This window comes from Polypterus senegalus, chromosome 14 (assembly GCF_016835505.1).
Source record: "Polypterus senegalus isolate Bchr_013 chromosome 14, ASM1683550v1, whole genome shotgun sequence".
NCBI classification, from domain to species: domain Eukaryota; kingdom Metazoa; phylum Chordata; class Cladistia; order Polypteriformes; family Polypteridae; genus Polypterus; species Polypterus senegalus.
Genome location: NC_053167.1, coordinates 91,520,721 through 91,545,320, shown reverse-complemented (window position 1 = coordinate 91,545,320; position 24,600 = coordinate 91,520,721). Strand labels below are relative to the sequence as shown.

Sequence of the window (24,600 nt, the reverse complement as noted above, 5' to 3'; positions counted from 1 at the left end):
TTAAACATCACAGTACAATGAATACAGGCGAAAGGTATTTACAGTACAATTTCAGGCTTCATACAACAGAACAGCACAATATCATCTATTTAGTCAAACCAAGGTAAAAAAAAAATACCTCATCTTCAAGATGAAATTAAGTAAAATATTACTTTAAGAACAGACTGCTCATCCTGAAGACATACAATAAGAAGATACCTGCAGGACAACTTTATGAATTTAAATTAATTATAGATAGATAGATAGATAGATAGATACTTTATTAATCCCAAGGGGAAATTCACATAATCCAGCAGCAGTATACTGATACAAAGAAACAATATTAAATTAAATAGTAATAAAAATGAAAAGAATTAAAATAAAATTAATGTTCGATTTACTCCCGGGTGGAATTGAAGAGTCGCATAGTGTGGGGAGGAACGATCTCTTTAGTCTGTCAGTGGAACAGGACAGTGACAAAAGTCTGTCACTGAAGCTACTCCTCTGTCTGGAGATGACACTGTTAAGTGGATGCAGTGGATTTCTCATGATTGACAGGAGTTTGCTTAATGCCCGTCGCTCTGCCACAGATGTTAAACTGTCCAACTTTAATCCTACAATGGAGCCTGCCTTCTTAACAAGTTTGTCCAGGCGTTAATTCAGCAACAGTATACTTGACATACTGACATAGGGTGGGGAAAACAGACAAGTCCTGCAACAAGACAATACCTCAAAGAGATTGGGAACTTGTAGGAAATTCATCTAACAGAATTAATATAATACAAAACAATAATTATGGGTCTGAGGTGCAGAGCACCATATCGTCAGAGTAATTTTTGTTTGGATTTCCTGGTGTTTGTTTCTCTGTTTATTTGTTCTTTTTTCTGAATTTAGCAGATTTATTTTGGCAATTATTTTTAAAACTTTTGTTTTGGTAATCTAGTATTTAGTTTGATTTTGATAGTCTCTTATGATTTAACCTTTTGTTTTGGTGTGTTTCAGGTGTACTTTGTTTATTTGGAAATTTTTGTTTTATCTTGCTCTGTTGAATTTTTGTTTATATAATTTATTCTCTCAACTCTATGACTTATGGTATCTTCATTATTAAAAAATATATACTTAATGACAAAAATGTTCTGAAATTTTTGAGGTAACGTGGCTCTGTCAGGTAAAGAAGACAGAGGTTTTAATGTAAGGTAATGCTCCTCACTAATAATGAGTTTAATAAGAGTTTCAACATTTTATAGAAGAATAAATCGAACTAGAAGTGTTCAGTAAGGCCTAAAATCCATGTCATGGTAGAACTGACAATTTTGATGGTTTTGCTAGATATTGACATAATGTACTTGCATATAATTTTCAGATTGAAACTTTTTTAAACAATATATTTATTACTGATTAATGTAGTAATTAATGTAATTAACACAGATGCAATTCTTATCCATCAAAATGTTTTTAATGCTCTGTTCCTCAAATAGATTCAACTGAAGGTATTCACATCTCTTAAATGATAAACATACAGCTTCTCCCTTTTTTATTTTTATCTATTGTTCACACCCAATAACTTGCTACTTTGGTAATGCCAGCTCTGCCAAGCAACGGCAGCACAAGTTACGGCTTTTTCCTGTCCTCCCTTTCAGTTAGCATTGACTGAATTAATCAGGTTGAATGGCACAGCAGTCTGGTTGATAATCACAAAGGGGCAAGCTCATTTAAAATGCACTGTTCACATATAAGCTCATACACAAAAACATTATTTTTAAGACAATAATACACCAACTAAAATCACATTTACCATTTCATTTTGCATGTATGTTTTGTGTTTTATGTTTAAATGAGTTTTCAAGTTTTTCACAAATGTTTAGTACACCGGTTTTCTCAAAATTCATATCAGTATACTAAAAAAATTGGTACATTGCTCACTACTTAATAACACTTAAGACTCAATTTAAAGGCATAATGAACGCTGTCTTAGAAGTGATCACCTTCTCAGAGTCAAAGTAGGATAGTCTTTTTTTTTACGATAACTCAAATTTTAAAACTAGACTATGCATACAATGTGACTGAACAAATTGTTACTCACTAATGAATAGTGGGTTCTATACAGACTCCAGATTTTCTACTTAGGCCTTAAAATAACTCTAGACAAAAAAAAAAAACACTACAGGACAGTTCATTTCTACTCCATTTCCACTTTGGCTAATTCAGAGACACAAGGAGCCAGAGCCTATCCAAGTCAGGAACCAATCCTTGAATAGGGTACTATTTCATTACAAGACACACACACACACAAACATTTATAATTATTCATACCAGACTCATAACATACCAGTTTAGAGTGGTCACTAACCTAATCTACATATTTTAGGAAATAAGAAACAAAAAACCTGGTATCCTAAGAGAAGCCTAGAAATTATGAAAATGTGCAATTCATGACAACTGTGACAAAGGATTCAAAACTAGTCACTATACTATAGAGGAATTATTCAGTAATAAGATACCACTTTATAAAGTTGCTTATAAGAGAAAGCAATCAGTTTGATTGGCTAAGATTCATTACATAAATATTATCCTTACACCAAAAGCTTTTCTTCATTTATTACCTTGTTTTCAATATATACCAATATTCATTAATTTTAATTTAAACATGATGATTATTTTCTAAAGTTTTCCCTTTCTTGAGTGATTGAAGGAAAAGCAATATTTAAAACACAGTATGGTTGACTATTCTAATATACATCATATACTGTAACTAAGAGTAAAAGAATTACATTCTGGATCATATTTTCACTATTTGCATACGTTCTGTTTACATATTTACAATTTGTTATTCTTTTTAATGAAACACTGAATGATGGCCCAATGAAGGCCAATTCGCATCCTATAAAGAAGAGATAAAGATCAGTTACAAAATCTGTCACATTCTGCCACTATTCAAATGGATGAAAGGTATAAATGCTCTAATTATAATTTTGTCAGTGTAGATATTCAGTTTTTATTTCCTTAAACATTTGCTAGCTTCTTCATAAACAGTTTCAAAAGCTTCACTTTCAACAACCACATTATATTTATGTCAATACATTTTGATATGAGTAGTTGTGTAATTTATTTGAAAAAATCACTTGCATATATTCCAGAATGAGCAATAGTTTTTAGTTTTAAGTACAACAGATTTTCATCTGAAGAGATACACTTGAGTAAAATGCATATTTATCATAATTTAATATGCCTTCAGGGTAATGGAGTAGCAATAATGTCAAAAACTTAATTATTATGCTCAGATGGCAATAGCTGGCATCCCTGGTGATTGGCCAAAAATGTCCTTAATTCAGAGGTTTTCAATCTTTATTTAAAAGCTAAAAGAAATACAGGTAACTTAACAGCACTCAAGGACAAAAAGAACAAGACATGTGGTTCCTAAAAGAAAGCAAAAAAATCTTTGTTGCAGCTCTCAGAAATATATAACGTCTGAATAGATATTACAAGACATTGTATGTTTAAACAAAAAAAAAAAAGACTAAAAGGGCAAGTTTATTGGGTACAAAAGAGGCCTTCATCTCACAGATAACACAAGTCCCCATCAATATTGTAACCAAATCCATAGTTCAGGAATAGCCAACTAATTAAAAGGTGGTTTTAAATAATTTATCTCCTTAACTTCTATTGATTTGGCAGTTTGGTGGTAAGAACGCAGTGCTATAAAATTAAACAGCTTCAAACAGACACTGCTGAGAGGCTGCTGCAGCTAACGCATATACACAAGGAGACTATAGATTAGCCTGATTTTCTCAATTAACTCATCACACCTTCTATTCACTGCCTGAAACAATTTCCCTTTTATCTGTCTGGCCACTGGGTCAGTGGAAAGTTGTTTTTTACAGAATTACTAACACAGCAGAAACAGGCATAGAAATAGTGATAAATGATGATAAATAATCAAATATTTAAAAAATAAATATCTAATGATAACCTTTCACTATGTTTGGTATAATTTTTTGTCATAGTAATCAAACCTTTTCCTGTTTTCAATTATTTGCTACTTAGTGTTCACTCACTCTGTCAAAGGAAGAACAAATAAGAAACAGAATACAAACTCACATTTATTCTTCATACTTTATGCTTTCAGTGATTCAGCTGTCCAGTTACTCAGTAAATGTCTTCATGTAATGCACTAAATTAGGCACATATTCATTGTATATGGTAAATGGGTGTTATAGAGATGCCCTCTATTTGGCTACTGCCTCAGACGTTCATGACACTAGTTTTGATAATGGCCCAGTCACTGAGCAGAGTCTGCATGTCCATGTGCATTTCCCCTGAGTATTCCTAACATAACATTTTCAGAGCTGCTTAAAAGGGTTGCAGTGGACTAGAGCCAGTTCTAGGCATCAACAACTAAGCTGTCAAGAACCAGCTCTGAACAACATGCATCTCCAGTACAAGACATACACAATGGTGGTATTTAACCTAACTTAAATGTCTTTGAGAATGTAGGTGAAAAACAGGAGAGTGCGAGAAGCTAACAGAGGCATGAAGAGAATGTGCAAAGTACACAAGACCTGGCTTAGGAATCAAACCTAGGATGCAGGATCTGTGAAGCTGCACTGATAACCAAGGCCATTGCACCATTCTATTAAATAATAGAGAGAGACCAATGAGAGTTAATGTATTCTATTTAAATGCATTATTAATACCCATAATATTAATTGAGCCAAATTAAAGGGCAATACATTTAAAAACAGTTAAAAAGTAAATATAGAATTAATATAATCAACAACAACAACAACTGTAAACTTCCTATCATTATTGTAATGTTTGTTTCCAGGAGCTGTGTTGAGATATTTCGAATATCACCTTGAACGGAATGTGATGAAGATAACATGCTCAGTTATCTACCACAATCTCAAACTAAGGATATAAGGAGAACCCCATGTTTTCTGATTTCTTTTTTCAGCGGATAAATGCATTATTCTCTCTATATTATCCTTTGGATAAGGTAAGTAATTGGTTTGATAACATTCCATGCCCCTCTGACTTGGCTGTTGTCATCAACAGCACCCCAGACGCCATATTTTATTATTATTATTATTATTATTAAATAGCAAAGCAACCATATATCAGTAATGATCAACATTTTGTAAATGGAGAATGCTCAGCAGGGGCTGGGTGGCCATTTGATGTAGGTTATCAAAACATCTTCTTGAACTAATGAAGAGCATGGGTCCCAGAGGTTTTCCATTCCTCTGAAGTCATCTCTTTGTAGCTGTTGTTAAAAAGTAAACTAGTAATATTTGTACTTTTGTTACATCACCAAAGCCTTTTTCAATGTAGTTTTATCTTTATACATGCATATATTTTGAGATAATTGGTATGAGATGTGTTAAATGAATGCAGGTACAGTATTTTTATAGTTTAGATGGTTAATGGAAGCTTATATTGCAGGTAAATATCTGGTTATATGTTAAAGATTGTGACTCATTTCCATTTTACTGTGAGTTAACTTAAATTTGTGCATTTATGTTTGCAAACACTGTATTGTGCAATATGTTGCCGATATTGTATTATACTTTCAAGTATGTGTAAATGACCTCAGTACTTTCTTACTAAAGGGCGCAATGCAAAAATAAAAAAAAGATATTTATACCTTTATAAGAGTAGAGAATCATGGGGTAGTTGGTGCCCTTTCATTTCTTGTCTCCTATGAATGAACACAATTTTGCCTTAAAGCCCCATTACCACTAGATGTTACTTTTCAAGAGATATCTACTTCATTTACACTCTCAGAAGTGTGACAAAGCAAACGACTTTCTGCTTTGCTGAGCAGCTACAGAGAACGCATTTTAACCACATTCTAATTAACATGAAAATATATATAAAGCAAACACCTCAAAACGATTTACAAGCAGATGCTAAATTTTACCTAACATGGAGAAGAGAAGATTGTAACATACAGTATTTTATATATAAAATGACATAACAGCAGAGGAAAGATCAGACAGTTACTTTTCATAAGGTAAGTCCTTTCATCTTCTTCTTTTGGCTGCTCCCGTTAGGGGTTGCCACAGCGGATCATCTTCTTCCATAACTTTCTGTCCTCTGTGTCTTGCTCTGTTACACCCATCACCTGCATGTCCTCTCTCACCACATCCATAAACCTTCGCTTAGGCCTTCCTCTTTTCCTCTTCCCTGGCAGCTCTAACATTAGCATCCTTCTCCCAATATACTCAGTATCTCTCCTCTGCACATGTCCAAACCAATGCAATCTCGCCTCTCTGACTTTGTCTCCCAACTGTCCTACTTGAGATGACCCTCTAATGTACTCATTTCTAATCCTATCCGTCCTCGTCACACCCAGTGCAAATCTTAGCATCTTTAACTCTGCTACCTCCAGCTCTATCTTCCGCTTTCTGGTCACTGCTACCGTCTCCAACCCATATAACATAGCTGGTCTCACTACCATCCTATAGACCTTCCCTTTCACTCTTCCTGCTACCTTTCTGTCACAAATTACTCCTGACACTCTTCTCCACCCATTCCACCCTGCTTGCACTCTCTTTTTCACCTCTCTGCCACAATCCCCATTACTCTGTACTGTTGATCCCAAGTATTTAAACACATCCACTTTTGCTAACTCTACTCCCTGCATCCTCACCATTCCACTGACCTCCATCTCATTTACAGACATGTATTCTGTCTTGTTCCTACTGACCTCTATTTCTCTCCTCTCTAGAGCATATCTCCACCTCTCCAGGGTCTCCTAAACCTGCTCCCTACCATCGCTAAAGATCACAATGTCATCAGCAAACATCATAGTCCATGGGGACTCCTGCCTAATCTCATCTGTCAACCTGTCCACTACCATTGCAAATAAGAAAGGGCTCAGAAATGATCCCTGATGTAATCCCACCTTCACGTTGAATGCATCTGTCGCTCCTACCGCAGACCTCACCACTGTCACACTTCCCTTGTACATATCCTGTACAACTCTTACGTACTTCTCTGCCACTCCCGACTTCCTCATACAATACCAAAGCTCCTCTCAAGGCACCCTGTCATATGCTTTCTCCAGGTCCACAAAGACGCAATGCAACTCCTTCTGGCCTTCTCTAAACTTCTCCATCAACATCCTCAGAGCAAACATTGCATTTGTGGTGCTCTTTCTTGGCATGAAACCATACTGCTGCTCACTAATCATCACCTCACTTTTTAACCTAGCTTCCACTACTCTTTCACATAACTTCATATTGTGGCTCATCAATTTTATTCCCCTGTAGTTATTGCAGTCTTGCACATCCCCCTTATTCTTAAATATCGGCACCAGTACACTTCTTCTCCACTCCTCAGGCATACTCTCATTTTCTAAGATTTCATTAAACAATCTGGTTAAAAACTCCACTACCATCTCTCCAAAACACCTCCATGCTTCCATAGGTATGTCACCTGGACCAACAGCCTTTCCATTTTTCATCCTCTTCATAGCTGCCTTACTTTCTCCTTGCTAATCCATTGCACTTCCTGATTCACTATTTCCACATCATCCAACCTCTTCTCTCTCTCGTTCTCTTCATTCATCAGCCTCTCAAAGTACTCTTTCCATCTGCTCAACACACTGTCCTTGCTTGTGAGTACATTTCCATCTTTATCCTTTCCTAACCTGCTGCACATCTTTCCCAGCTTGGTCCCTCTGTCTAGCCAATCAGTACAGGTCCTTTTCTCCCACCTTAGTGTCTTCCTTTTCCTCCTTCCTCTTTCCAGATGTCACGCCAAGCACCCTTCTTCCTGTCACCCTTACTAAATCTGCTGTAGTTTACCAGCTGTCTTTTAACTATTTAGTGCCACCCAGTGCCTGTCTCACCTTCTCCCTAAACTCAACCTTGCAATCTTCCTTTTTTAACTTCCACCATTTGATCCTTGGCTCTGCCCTCACTCTCTTCCTGATCTCCAACGTCATCCTACAGACCACCATCCTATGCTGCTTAACTACACTTTCCCCTGCCACCACTTTGCAGTCTTCAATCTCCTTCAGATCAACTCTTCTGCATAGGATGTAATCTACCTGTGTGCATCTTCCTCTACTCTTGTACGTAACCGTATGTTCCTCCCTCTTCTTAAAATATGTATTCACCAGAGCCATGTCCATCCTTTTGGCAAAATCCACTATCCTCTGACCTTCTTCATTCCTCTCCTTGACACCATACCTACCCATCACCTCCTTGTCTCCATTGTTCCCTTCACCAACATGCCCATTGAAATCCGCTCCAATCACCACTTTCACTCCAGAAATCTTCTTTCTCCCCCATTGCACACCCAACTTGCGGTGCATATGCACTAACAACATTCATTATCACACCTCCAATTTCCAGCTTCATAATCATTACTCTGCCTGACACTCTTTTCACCTCCAAAACACTCTTGACATACTGTTCCTTCAGAATAACTCCTACCCATTTCTCCTCCCATCCACACCATAATAGAACAATTTGAATCCACTTTCAATCCACCTGGCCTTACTCCCCTTCCATTTAGTCTCTTGCATGCACAATATATCAACCTTCCTCCTCTCCATCATATCTGCTCTCTCCCCTTACCAGTCATACTGCGAACATTCAAAGTTCCTACCCTCAGTTCCACTTTCTTTACTTTCCTCCTCTCCTCCTGCCTCCGGACACGTTTCCCCCATCTTCTTCTCCTTCTTCAGCCAACAGTAGACTAATATCCGCCTGCACCCTGTTGGCTAACAGTACTGGTGGCAGTCGTTGTTAACCTGGGGCTCGACCAATCCAGTATGGAAATTTGTATTGTTGTCCGCATATTGATTTTGAAAAATTGTACACCGGATGCCCTTCCTGACATAACCCTCCCCATTTATCCGGGCTTGGGACTGGCACAAAAAACATACTGGTTTGTGCATCTCTGTAAGTCCTTTCATGATGTTGCATAATCCAAATTAAAGAATTCACACAGACCCTCCAAGAATCAGAACTTAAGCACCGAACACCTCTTGCTTGCCAAGGTGATGTACAATTTTATTTAGACTAGATCAACATTCTCCAATCATCAGCAAAGGAATCAATTACCTGAAAATGTCGCCAGCTAGGAATAAGGCTTGACTAAATTTGTTTGAAAATAGTTTCTGATTTTTATACAAAGGAAGATGGTAATGTATTGATGTAGGAATGGAAAATACATAAACGGATGCAGTAATCATACATAAGAAACCAAGAAAATCATTTGGTATCAACAAAACTGCAATTTACAATGTGACATTAATTAAAAATGCTATAAGATTCACATAAGATGTCATAATATTCACACAGTCATTTCAAATCAGCCCAGATTTTACATTTCTCAAGCAACACAGTATTAGCTTCCATCATCATTGTCTATTATTATTTTCAAAGTGATAAAAAATAAGGATGGCAGACAAACTTCCAAAAGATGTGTGAACCACATAAAGAATTATATGAAACCATTAATAGGGCACAACTGTCTCCATCAACTTGTCCTAATGAGCATTAGCCAAGAACTTTAAATTAAAAAAGAAAAAATCAAGAAGGCAGAAATTGTAATTTCAAACATACACCCATACTTTGTAAATTTCCACTCAAGGTCCACATTTGGTGAATGTGTAATGATACCATAGTCCGCATATGGATAGGAACACCCACAACCACACACACACATACACTCCTCCTTTGCTTGTTTACACAAAACGTTATTTTGTTTACACCAAATGTTATTTTCAGTTTAATTTAATTGGAATTATTTTGAAAATTGTTAAATTTAACTTACTTCATATTTAAATAGAAATTTAAGGTAACTGCATATTATATTAGTGGCAAGTCATGGTGACTGGGAAACATTTATTGGTAATAAAGAAAACGCTGGTAACTGGAAGGTTGCCGGTTCAAATCCTACTCTGTTGGGCCACTGAGCAATGCCTTTAAAGTGAAAATTGCTCCAGCGGCACTATACAATAGCTAACACTGCGCTATTACCTCCAAAAGTAATGTAAAAAATATGATTTCCTCTCTGGGCTTAATACAGTGTACTAAAATTTAAAAAAAAAATCTAAAGTTGGGTATGGGGTAATGTCTGTCTGGATTCTAGACCTGATCTTTTCTAACAACAAAGACAGGGCAATAACATTCATAATATGGTTAAGTTTATAATATATTTTGAAAATACCAAAAGAATCAATAGACAAAAGTGAAGAGAGAATGATCTTTATGGAATGAGGATCTCATTGGGGATCCTCATGGAACTGTGCTTGGAAAAAGCAGTTTAATGAACAAAAGTGGTGGATTCAGGCAAAAGAAACATTAATTATAAATACATTAATGCAACATAGGTGACACTACAACAACATTGAAGAGAAGATGAAGCAATTAAAAAGTCAGATATAATTTTAGGTTATATTGCACAACTGTGCAATAAAACACAAGGGATTCAGAATGCATAATGCACAAATGAGACTACATCTAGAGAGTATGACTTTGGTCACCAGTCTACATGGAATACAAAGGAGAACTAGAATTTGTGAAGAAAGGAAGAACCAAGTGTATTTCTGGACTAAAGGACATATTTTTCTTTGACAGGCTAAGGGAATTAAATCTCTTTAGTCATAAGCAGAGACAGATCTTGAAAATTCTCAAAGGCATGGATCAGTTTGACACAGAAAAATGTTTTTACTTTAAACAGTCAATTATATATTCAAGGACAGCATTTGAAATTAAGGAGACATGATTTTACCTGTGCTTTCAGGGTGGCACACAATCAAAATGTACCACAGCAGCAATTAACATTAATATGTACATATTATACAGTCTAATATAAAATCATAAGTTCTAGTTCAATTTTATTATCATGTTGACACAATACAATATAATTATTTTTGGCTTATCTCCTACAGACTTGCTATAATTTAATACCAACAACAAAAAATGAATAGAACATGCAACATCAGGCAATATATTTAAGAAACATACATCAGCTAGATCTTTAGTAGATGCACTGGATGATCTAACGATAAAAACCAAACCTGATTCAAATCTTTGATGCATAAGATACTAGTCTGAGAGCCAACCAAGTAAGTTATATCACAAACTGTAATCACTAAAGTATACCAGAATGAATACTTTCTGAAAATTAAAATTTAAACAGAAATAACATAAAGGGACACTTAAGTGAAGTCTGGTGCTTGTACAGGACAGATATGTACTCACCTATTCCACTATGTAGTCTTCCCAAATGTTGCAGTCCCAGTCCCTGAACCATGGCTGGCAGGCCACTTTTTGGCCATGTACCTGTGGCCTTGCTATATGCCTACAAATATAAAGCAATTTTTCAAAAAGTCTCTTTTAAAAATGTGTATTATAATATTGTTAGATTCATAAATATATAGTAGATAATGTTCAAATAGTTTAACGTTGGGAGTTTATAATTGTTTTGATACACTTGTTCTGAACTGGCAAAAATGAAATAAATACTGTCTTAAATTTAAAAAATAAAATATAAGCATATGAATAAAAAGATAAAGAAGCGTTTACTTCATCTATTGATTTATTGATTCATTTTTGTATTTTAATCATTTTGATTTATGAATTAACTGTACAATTGTGACCTTAGCATTGTGAAAAGTCGTGCATAGTCCAAAGATGCCTAGATATATGTCATCGGCCTTGTGCACCTGGTAAGGTTAACATTGATAAATTTGTCTAAAGGGGTGGGATAGAAACAGATTATAATTGATTCTCATAAAAGATTCAACAAAATCTATAAAAACTTTGCTTGCAATAGGAATACTGGGATCAACTACAGAAGACAGGCATGGAGGTTATGACTGCCAGCAAGTGTCTGTTAACTGAGTGATAATGCTAGAAGTGAAAGGCAATACACAATGTAACAAACCACTGAAAAATAGAGATCAACAATACACATATATCTGAAAAAACTGAATATTTCAGTTGCGAAAGACCATCAGGCACAACAGGGCAGGTGACAGAAGCAACTGTTAACAAGCTAATAACTTTTTACAGTGAATGGCAATCACAAAATCTTCCAAAAACTCACACAAAAATGCAAAGACCAGACATGTGGTATTCCATCCTGCTGACTGTTTGATGTCTATTTCCTTTAAAGTAGTTGCTGTAGTCTCCCACAAACAGAACAGAATTCTGAACTACTTCATTATTAAATTAACCTTTAATGATAAATAAAGCTATTAATATTACATATATAAAGAGATTAAATAGATCATTTAAATTATGAGTAATATTCTGTAGGAATCTAACTACAGCTAAAACTAAATAATACAGCAGATATTGGGTAATTACTCAGTGACAAGCGTGAAAAATAATAAAACATATAAAAAAAGCATACATGGCAATAGTAATCTGATTGTTTAGTGTTCTCTTATTAGAATTTCTTAGACCCACTCAACAAATACAGAACTCCAGTCTCAAAACCAGTAGGCATAATTCAGGAACAACCCCCTGGACAGAGCTTACTAACACCCGCAACCACAACAACACAGAACCAATTAAACTAACATGCACAGGATTAGGAAGGAAAACAGGAGAACCTGTAGAAACCCATCCTGTAGATGAGGACAGAATATTAAAGCTCACACAGAAACTAAGAGGACATGGCCTCTGTAAGGTACCACTATGCCACTCTTATTAATAAAGCAATAATTTAATTACACAAAATGTACAGGAACGGTTAAATTTTGTTTTATTTGTAGTCCCATATGTGGCATATCCCTTAGTATCCATATGTGGCATATCCCTTAGTATAATTCAGACAACATACTTAGTGCAATGTCAACTCTATCTGTATTGAATGTTCTGATCACAGTTTCAAGTAGCAAAGATGAATGATGAATGAATTTTAATAAAACAATAACACTGAGAACCACAGCTCATGTTTAACCTCATTCTGACAAAAATTTGAAGGGCTACATTTCTTGCCTGGCAAAGGATAGGTAGCAATGCAATTGTGTTTGTACTATTCTTTCATCATTAGGAATTAGGCTATTTTCCTATGTACAGTATGGGGTAATATTTTTCATTGTATTTAGGGACTCTAATGAAGGCTTTATGGAATGTACGAGCAACTTCCATCCATCCATATTTCAATCTACATAATCCAGTTCAGGGTCAAGCCGCACATCTTTGCAGCACATGCTGCCAAACAGGTATTAACCTTGGCCAGGATATCAGTCTCTGGACAATATGCCGAAATGAAATGAAAATGATAAAGCATAATAACAAGAATGAATACTTATAAGAAAAGAAAAAAAGGAAAAGAAAAGTTATGTGGAGTGATTTCCGTGTAGTCTCTGTTTCCCTATGTAGAATTTAGGAATACTGTCTGGAAGAGTAGAACTAACATCAGGTTATCCCGCATCCAGTTCCTCCCCTTATGGCTAGGAAGAATGAAAATGGCCCATTGCAGAAAGTTTGCATCTTTTAACAAGCAAAGAGCAGAATGGAAAAATCATCCCAACTATGACTGTTATTTTTTTGCTCTGGCAACATTGCCAACATTTGTTTTTACCTAAATATCATTGTAGTTAAACAGGGTTTCTTATTCAAACCACAACACTTTTTCACAACATTTGTATACTTTATTTATAATGTTCAATATGTCTCCATATTAGGACTTGGGCCTCCTTTGTTGAATATTTATGTTCTGACCATACTGCATTTGTATGGCATTCCATTCATGGTCCCCATTTTGAACTGAGTATGTATAACTGTATGAACTATAATGAAATCTTGCAATTTAGCTTAATTTTATATAATGCTGGCTGGAGAGGTGGCCTCATGAATGTGCCCTGGGTAGGAATTCTGCATCTATATGTCCATGTCTATGTTGATTTTTCTCCAAGTACTCCAGAGGTGGTCTTCTTAGATTTTGTAAGATGGACTGTTTAAAATAACAGGAAATCTTAATTTGGAACAAATTAATGACGAAAAGTATCATTAACCAGCCATATCTTTAAGACTCAAAAATGAAATCTACTTCTTGCAAGCATATTTACAGCTCATCATCATCATCATCACTGGTTTAATGACCACTTACTGTGTTTACCCCAGGTTATCCAGTTGACTTCCAAAATATTTTTCCTCCACTCTGCATGGCCCCAGCATTCTTTGGGGTGAGATCTATTCTTTTCATAGTTCAACAGCACTTCCAACTGTCAATGCTCGGACAACCTTAGTCTGTTTCTGCTCAGCATAGCACCTATCACCTCAACACCAAGAGTTTTTTTAACAATACATTTATCTTCCTCTCACTCCATAACACTCCACACATACACCCGATCAATCTGACATCTGTTCTTTGCAGCTCTTCTTGTGTTCTGCCTTCATCAGCCAAGTCTGACTCATATTCAGGATACTACTCTTTACACAGCTTTGATAAGCATGTCTTTTTAAATCCAGAGATGCTCCTTTAGATTTCAGAAAGAAGGACAATTCCAAGAATTTCTTCCACACACCTGTCATGGCTTTGTCCAAACCTCCACTTGCACTCTACATCTACCATAAGTAGACTCATTTCTCTATTTTTTTAAACAGCTCCATTGCAGAATTTCCAAATGTACCAGATTCTTTCCCCCTCACAATCTTTTTACAAGCAAAGGACACTTTCCCTGTCTGCAGACAACCACTCACACCACTGCATCTTTTATGTACCCACTAGATTTGAGGTTTTCCCAACACCTGTACCACACATGATTTCATGGCCATGTTCCCACTTCTTTCATATCTCTCCTGTTCTTACAACCATCACCTTGGTCTTTCCTGCATTTACTTTGAGGCTTTTCAATCCATACTAGCATTCCAATTCAACGGCATCGTCTTCAAATCTGCTTCACTTTTTGCCATCAATACAAGATTATCATCATAGAAGGGCTCCCATAGCAATCCTTCACGTACGTTTCTGGTTGTCTCCTTCATCACCATCATGAAAAGTAATAGACTCAGAACAGATCTCTGAAGCAGCCCCACCTTCACTTCAAAACTCCCACTATCCCTGTGTGCTGTCCTGGCCACCTTTTGATCTCTTGACCTGGAGTTAGAATTAGGTCACGATTTGTGTGTTCTAAAATGAAACTAAAGGAGGATGGGCAATAAGGGCAACTAGCCTTAAAAATTTCTGCTTTAATAGTTCCATGACATTGTCAGCTGAGGCACAGAGAAATTTCTATATATTATATTTTAAACACTTTTTCAGTGTAAAGCCAATGTCACATTATGACTTTTCATTGTGGGGCATGTCAGATTTGTCGATCGAAGTCCCAGATCTTGTTGCTGCAACATGTCACATTTAGCAACTGAGCGTCGGTCTCCCAAAACATCCATGTTCAGCCCTTTTTCTAACAGCCAAGAGTGTGCTGCTTGACAGAGCCATGGCTGTGCAAAGGTTTAACAGCTGCGGTGAGTTCAGTAGCACTCTCTGCTGTTTACTTCTTTTTTCAATTCTGTTATGGTATGTAAAACACAAGACATTAGACAGACACACCTCTTTTCTGTTTGTGAGGTTCAAAACAATAAGTTCCTTATTCCTCATTGCTACATACTTCAAGATGAACATTCATTGGTTGTTATCTCTCCTGCATATACAGCCTGCCTCTTTGATAAACAAGAAAATCAAACAAGTTTGATTTTATCATAGACACTCACAGACTAGTGGGTCTCAGTCATTAATTATGTCACATTAGGCAGTCATCTTCATGGAAGCTTCTGCCGACTGCCTCTGACAGGCTAAGATTATGGAAATGAAGACTAAGACTAAAAATAACTGGAAAAGTCGTCTAATGTGACATGGGCTTAACTGTGCAAATGGGACCCTTGCCTCATCTAGGCTTGTTTCCTACCTTTATTTGCCAGGATAAACAACATATAAGTGGGCTAGGAAGTGTAAGGATGTATGCACCAGAGAGTGTCTTGCATAATTTAATTTAAGATAATCTAACTAAGACTCTAAAGAACTGTTTCTTTTTTTAGGATACTTGCCTAACGTTAAACTCGTGTTATGTTTACCTACTGAATGCAGTCTAACACCCTCTCTTCTGTTGCTCTTTAGCTTGGACAAAATCTGTAATAGTAATTTATGGTATAGTAGAAATTCATATCTTACTATGTACTCACCTACTAATTTGATATTTTAATAATCAGAACATATATTCAGCTCTTCAAGCCAAAAATACAATGGAAATTATTGAACTTAAGGAGCTTTTCTTAACACAAATTACAGTCATATGAAAAGTTTGGGAACCCCTCTCAGCCTGCATAATAATTTACTCTACTTTCAACAAAAAAGATAACAGTGGTATGTCTTTCATTTCCTAGGAACATCTGAGTACTGGGGTGTTTTCCGAACAAAGATTTTTAGTGAAGCAGTATTTAGTTGTATGAAATTAAATCAAATGTGAAAAACTGGCTGTGCAAAAATTTGGGTCCCCTTGTAATTTTGCTGATTTGAATGCATGTAACTGCTCAATACTGATTACCTGCGGCACCAATTTGGTTGGATTAGCTCGTTAAGCCTTGAACTTCATAGACAGGTGTGTCCAATCATGAGAAAAGGTATTTAAGGTGGTCAATTGCAAGTTGTGCTTCCCTTTGACTCTCCTCTGAAGAGTGACAGCATGGGATCCTCAAAGCAACTCTCAAAAGATCTGAAAACAAAGATTGTTCAGTATCATGGTTTAGGGGAAGGCTACAAAAAGCTATCTCAGAGGTTTAAACTGTCAGTTTCAACTGTAAGGAATGTAATCAGGAAATGGAAGGCCACAGGCACAGTTGCTGTTAAACCCAGGTCTGGCAGGCCAAGAAAAATACAGAAGTGGCATATGTGCAGGATTGTGAGAATGGTTACAGACAACCCACAGATCACCTCCAAAGACCTGCAAGAACATCTTGCTGCAGATGGTGTATCTGTACATCGTTCTACAATTCAGCACAATTTGCACAAAGAACATCTGTATGGCAGGGTGATGAGAAAGAAGCCCTTTCTGCACTCACTCCACAAACAGAGTCACTTGTTGTATGCAAATGCTCATTTAGACAAGCCAGATTCATTTTGGATCAAAGTGCTTTGGACTGATGAGACAAAAATTGAGTTTTTTGGTCATAACAAAAAGCGCTTTGAATGGTGAAAGAAGAACACCGCATTCCAAGAAAGACATACCTACTGTCAAATTTGGTGGAGGTTCCATCATGCTGTGGGGCTGTGTGGCTAGTTCAGGGACTGGGGCCCTTGTTAAAGTCGATGGTCAGATGAATTCAACCCAATATCAACACATTTTTCAGGATAAGGTTCAAGCATCAGTCACAAAGTTTAAGTTATGCAGGGGTTGAATATTTCAACAAGGCAATGGCCAAAAACACAGTTCAAAAACTACAAAGGCATTTATGCAGAAGGAATAGTACAATGTTCTGGAATGGCCGTCACAGTCCCCTGATTTGAATATCATCGAAAATGTATGGGATGATTTGAAGCAGGCTGTCCGTGCTCGACAGCCATCAAATTTAACTGAACTGGAGAGATTTTGTTATGGAAGAATGGTCAAAAATACTTCCATCCAGAATCCAGACACCCATCAAAGGCTATAGAAGGCGTCTAGAGGCTGTTATATTTGCAAAAGGAGGCTCAACTAAGTACTGATATAATATCTCTGTTGGGGTGCCCAAATTTATGCACCTGTCTAATTTTGTTATGATGCATATTGCATATTTTCTGTTAATCCAATAAACTTAATGTCACTGCTGAAATACTACTGTTTCCATAAGGCATGTCATATATTAAAAGGAAGTTGCTACTTTGAAAGCACAGCCAATGATAAACAAAAATCCAAAGAATTAAGAGGGTTCCCAAACTTTTTCATATGACTGTAAATAAAGCAAGATGCAGAGACTTTTATGTCATTTAAAATGGGTAATACATTAAAATAACAAAACTGGCATTAGCCATCTCAAATACAGTACAGTGTTTGCACACTGGTTAAGTTGTCTTGATACCTTTCTGCCACATCATACTAGGTTCAAAATGTGCGCTCTCTTATTTTCTTGCCTTGGACCTCTTTTCAAAAGCTCTTATCAATTTCCAGCAACCTCTGTCAACTCTACCTTTACTCTGCCCCACACACATGGCATATTCATGGCTTTTATTTAATATAAGTCTGTGGAATGAGACTAATGAACAATAATTGCCTGTCAAAATTTAGTAAGCAGAGGTTTGCCATAGTGTGCATTATCCCTGTGTCATATAATTTGTCTACAAAACTCCTAATAAATCTTAGAATATGTCAAACCATAGACATAAAATATTCCTTGTGAAATAAGGTTCTTTTCTAACTACACCTTATGATTGTTTATTTTAAATATTACCCATCAACACATTTTTTCTGAACAAACATACTACTTTCTGCTGTTGCCAATTCCTTTTCAGCTTCCCTGTCCAAAGATATATAATTCAAATTAAACAAGATTTCTAACTGTGTGATCCAGAAATACATTTTACCTAAAATGTCTGTAATCCAAAGGCATACAATAAGTATGTTCCTGAATTATACTAGGTTCTAAAAATTGCCATTTGTACAACAATTAAAAATTTTACATATTTAAAAGGATGAATTGGTGTCTCAGAATTGGACTGATTTGAATAAGTGTGTTTGTGTGTGTGTCACTGTGCATTTAACTGACAAACTATATAAAATAAATTTTAACTTTGCACCCAATGGAGCAGGGATAGGTGCTGGACATACTTGACTATACACTGGATGAAAAGGTTAGAAAATGGATGGATGAATAAACGAGAACTGTAATTCTAATCAATTAATGGTAATTCATTAATAAGGAAATAATTTTTGTATATACTGTTTAAAACGTATAATGTGACACCTACTTGAATGAACCTACCACAGTTTTGCGGAGCTAGCTTCCTAGTAACCTTGGGTGCTAAATAGTAACCAAAGCTGAACAAAACACCTTCATAGGGCACATTCACATACACACATTAATGTAATTCCCAAATAACTTAACACACACATCTTTGGATTGTGGAGGAAATACACACAGAATATACAAATGTCACTAAAACAGAAACCAGGTATTCCAGGCTTACATCTACGTTCTAAGTGTTTTCTTTCCCCTATGCTTGTTGTCACCAATATAAAACAGCTTCAAACTTTGTACCAACAAAAATATTAAATACTCAGAACAAAGAGGCATAGATGTCCTCTGAGTTTTGCACAACTGGAGAAATATAAGGGTCTTCTGATGGGCAGGGTAGTTATAAATGTCAAGAGTTAACTGCAAGAAAACTTTACAGTGTCAAACACCACCTTTGTAATCTTTCCATTGTTTGCTGCCATATCTGAATTTGTACTCATATCTGAATTTGAAACATTGTGCACTAGTGTTATTGAAAATACTGTACGCATCATTCATGTAACATAAAATAACTATTAGTGGTAATTAAAGAAAAACTGGTTACATTTTGAAAGGAAATAGAGTGTCTATTTAACCTTTAGTGCAAAACAATAAATTAAGAGAAAACACAAAAGCAAGAAAAAAAAAATGCCAAAAGGTTACACTTGAAAATTCATTTTGTCATCTTTTGTAATTCCTTTTTGATTAATGACTAACAGCACTTAAAACTGAAAATATCTACAGGTGATAAAAAAGGTTTATAGAAGAAATAATTAAGATCTTCACAAATAAAAACTGGTATAAAAGGATAGAACATTAACCAAGTTAACACACTTATTAAAATCAAAAACAAAGAATAGACAGAAAGACAGCAACTTAATTATATAATTTTTGTGATCAAATATTTATTGAAGTTTAAAAATATTACTGAGAAATAGAAATAACAACAACCAACAGGTTTTCATAAAAAGTAAAAAAAAAAATGTAAAGACAGTAATTAAAGTAACAATACTACACACAAAATTTTCCCTGTTAAAAAGAAAAAGGCTTGAGCAAAATGTAGGCGGAAACACAGCCCAAACCTCTCAGAATCCACTGAGGGAGGATTTAAGAAACAGAAAGAAAAGAACAACAGTAACTACAGGTCAGAAGGCTTCGAGAATTTCCACCACAGCATGACATTTTATACTATATAAAGCAGATGATCCATTGATCACCATTGCTAAGAGTTCCTGAAGACTAAAATTTAAATATAATAGGTTACCTGTAAAACTGAATTAATCCATAAATATCATGTTGTACCATGTCCAGTTCTTGTTATAAAACGATGTGCATAACAACAGGGTGACTCTTGAGTTTAAGTCTTCCTTAGGTACCCCATTTTAATGCATTATTACCCTCTGATTTTTTTTTTACTATGTACTTCCTTTGCATTACGGTTAAGTTTACAGTTCCATGACTCTTCCCAAAATGTGTCAGAATTTCAATTCAGTTTTCCAAGTGCCACAAAAATTGCTCACCCAGAGGAGTGTTGGGGAAAGTCTTTGCTTATCAGGTACTACCTCATATTAGCAAACTGGTCTCGAGCTAGCATCTGATGTGACAGTTATTGTACACACAAATAATATAATCTATCATATATGTACAATCAACATTTACCTGTAAAATGTTGCATCAAAAGTAATAAATTACAAGGTACAAAGTCTACCTAATATACAGGTTATAAAATTATTATAACTGAACACACTGCAGCTTATTAAGTAGCAACATAAAATTCTGAGCATACTTTTAAAATCCATCTGATCATCTTTGTATGCACTGCATTTACATATGTGTGGAGATCGCATTTTCTGTTTCCAAAGTGCTCTTTGTTAGCATATCCTAAAGACACACATGAACCTAAATAAAACTCTGAATTGTGTGGGTGTCTAGATTAGTGTGCCTGGCATTGGGCTGACATTCTGCCCAGGGTTGGTTCCACCCTTGCATCCAATACAACAAGAACTAGCAGCAACTCCCTGTGACCCTGCATAACATAACATATTTAAAATGGATGGATTCAATTTTGATATATTTTCCATTTTTAACAAAGGCAATTTATTTTTGCTTTTTATTATTAAAGAAATAAACTCCTAGCCCAAATGAGAAAAGAGAATGGTTGGACATTGGGCAAGCAACCAATCCCCATAGAAAAATAATTGCTATGGAAATGACAAGAAACCACTCTAGAAATTCTGATCATAGTGGAATATTTTATTTGAGAAATATGACGGTGCCAGAGAAAACCGTTTGTGGGGTTAGATGCCCAAAATCAGATGCAATTTTCTCTGTCAAGAATATCATCAAAATTAGAATGTGGAATGTGCAAACGCTATACCAATGTGGATGATTTGCTCAAGTAATATGGGAATTCAAAATCATCCTATCTCCCAGCTGGGAGCCCATCTGTGATCGAATAATTACAGCCCACTTTACCAATGGTCATGCTAAAATGACAGTCACCACAGCCTATGTGCCGACAGATACAACAGACAACGGAGCGAAGGACACTTTCTAAGAACAACTCTAAGACATCCTTAACAACATCCCATTCAACATCATGATAAAGACCTTTGAGAGGCTGGTCCTAAAACAGCTTGGTCCCTAGTTTCAGAACATCTGGATCCTCTGCAGCTTGTCTATCAGACACATGTAGGTGTGGAGGATACTCTGATCTACTTGCTCCACAAAGCTAACACCAGAGTCAGCATAATGTTCTTTGATTTTTTCGTTGCCTTTAACACTGTTCTTCGTCATCAACTGGGGAAAAGCTCAAGGGCAGTTGCTCCTAAAGCAGATTATGCTTTATTTACAGGATTAATTTATAAAGGAAACTGCATTTATTTTGATCTTCTAACAGAAAACAATTACATACAACTAAGTATGGTTCAGCTTGCTTGGTCAATGTCATTTACTTAATAAAGTTTCTTAAATTGAACTTGAAGTATCAACATTCCAACACTTGGAGACCTCTGCAACTAAATCAGAATTTTCTGAATCTTCTTTAAAACAGTCCACTTTATAAAGTTATGAGTAAAACCGGTGGGCATCTGCTTAACTTTTATGGAAAAGATTTTGGAAAGTCTAAGTACAGTAATATGTGACGTAGGCTTTGATTTTTTCTATTACACTATTTTCCTAACTAAAAAGTCAAGAAAATGCATTTTATCCTAATCCGGGTGGCATTAAAACTATGTCCATACATACAGATTATTTCTGAAAATAGACTACATTTTCACACTGAATAATGAGGTTTACCAAACAATAATTAGTACAACTGTCTCACCTTAAATCACTGCCAGCTTTCCAATCATCTAGTACTCTTTCTGTCTGAAGTGATTATTGGAACAGAACTGTTAATAATGTGTATGCAATACCATTCAATTGTTTGAAGAACACTGGTAAATATCTTAATGAAAAAATCTGAAACAAGTTTGGAGTATTAAAAAAAATATATAAACAATTACAACATTGTCCCATTTACTTAAGTGTTTATTTAGTCAGTTTGTTTGAAGTAGCATAGTGCAAAGTGGTCAGCATGGCTGCCAACAGTCTTTAGTTAGAATCCCAGGCAATTCAAAATTAGCTCCATGATAATAAGTGTAGTATAGTGGGAGGATGAATATGTCCTGCCAAACTGAGCTAGGTAAGTTTGATAATGAATGAATAGTGTTCTTCTGCTTCAAAATGCTGCCTAAAGTTGATACCTGGTTATAAGGTGCTAGTACAGACCCACTCACTGTGACCCTTAGAAAGTGACTAGCCTACCGTTTAGGTTGGTCAGAAGGAAATGTAGTACAGTATATTGAAGAGTATTAGAGTAGTGCTCTGCAAATTCATATAATTGAGTGGTCCTAATAAACACTCTCTTTACTTGTTGTATTGGGGAAAGGTATTTAATTATAAAAGCAATTCACTTTATTCTATGTGAATGTTATGGTTTTTTGAGAATTTGAGATGATGGTGGACAAACACATTCTTTGTTGTTTTTAGTTTTTAAATGTTTACTTAACATATTTCAAATGAAAAGTGTCTAAAAAGCAGGGAAATTCTGAATACCATGTAACAGTGGGTGGGATACATGACACTGTATATTTAATAGTGTCCTAGAGCATAGAAAGGTTCATTAAGGTATTAATGATGCCTCACGTTTGTGATTCCAGTTGAAAGATGAAAAAGCTTTGATAAATACACTAATGAGGCGGGTGCGGCACTGTGAGCAAATTAGCTTGAGCAAACAACGCAATGCCTTGATAAATCTTACCCATTCTACAGTATAATATCAAATTACAGTAAAAACAATTACATTGCATATTTAAAGAAGCAATATGACTCTGTTTTCATTTAAATAAATTACAAGTACATATAGGATTAAGATCACTTATTAAAAAGCCTTTAAAACAAGAAAAATATTCAGTAATAAACATTTTTCATTCCAATGTACTGTAATTGTGCAATACAAAAGCAGGTAGACATTTTGTATAAAGGGGACATTTTTAATTTTAATTTAGCATTAAATTTCACTTTGAACATTTAAAGAAAGACAGTAAAATTAAACACCACCAAGTGCAATTAAGCAAAGGCAAACAATTTTATTACAAAAAAAGTGTACAAATAATGTTAGAATATAGTATATCCATAGATTTCTATCTGGTATACTGTATATACACCTACCTAATCTAAGGATTTCCTTCAAATTAAATAACATTGTCCCTTTAAAAGCACAGCCGCACACTAGCAACCAATATTAAATCATTCAAATAGTAAGTACTTAATAAAACAAAAAGGCAATAGCATACAGAAATAAAGACTGTTATGCAGAATATCAACCATCTCTGAAGACTGCCTCATTAATAAACCAAAGTAAGCCTAAGTTCTCACAAGAATTGGCCAACATAACTGCAAATGTAAAATAAACTGTAGTAATATTATATTTGACAGAAACCGCATTATTAATAACTGCCCCCCTAAGTAAGAAATGATAAACTACATCAACAGGATGCAAAACATGACTGAACACTAAGCAACCTGACAACAACAAACACTAGAAAGAAACTAATAAGTCTACAGATGAGATACATAGAAAAAATATCTTGGCTGTCTCTGAAGCAGTCTCTGCCCATCAACGTGACTTCTAAACTAACTGCTCTACACTATGCATGCTCAAGTGATTCACTTACCATCAGATGTCTGCTTATCAGTAACACACTGTATATTCGCTACCACTAGTATGTGTTCTTCCATCAATAGGAATGATCTGCATTTCAAGTAGAGTTCTCAGTGTAGTTGAAACCCTCCTAAACCTTTTTGGTTTGTCCGGTGCTGACATTATTTCTCATAGTTACATCAAACAAAATCATTTCAGTGAACAAAGAAAGACAGCAGGCACTAAGAGTAAATGCTAAATTTTAGAAAAATACAAGTCACAACACAAAAAAGGTATGGAACTGCCAAATACAAATGTATCACTTTAAGGTGTGCCAAAACTGACAATTAAATAAGTTGATCTTCAAATAGGGATTGCAACCAGTACTAGGTATGACATGTCAGTCAGCTGAGCACTTAGGCATGTAAGTGCTGAATCTCAGTAACTGGTTGAGCAGTAGTAAACCAATACTGTACTGTATCTCATCTTAAA

The 24,600-nt window shown here is 35.6% G+C and overlaps 1 long non-coding RNA gene across 1 annotated transcript in view; it reads right to left on the bottom strand.

The window, feature by feature from the left end:
- LOC120515162 overlaps nucleotides 1–24,329 on the bottom strand; it is a 33,820-nt gene extending 9,491 nt beyond the window's left edge. The window contains exons 1-2 of the long non-coding RNA XR_005630604.1: nucleotides 24,143–24,329; nucleotides 11,205–11,304 (exon numbers count right to left, since the gene is read on the bottom strand). This is a non-coding gene — a long non-coding RNA (uncharacterized LOC120515162). The remainder of the gene's footprint in view (nucleotides 1–11,204; nucleotides 11,305–24,142) is intronic.
- Nucleotides 24,330–24,600: the final 271 nt, after the last annotated feature.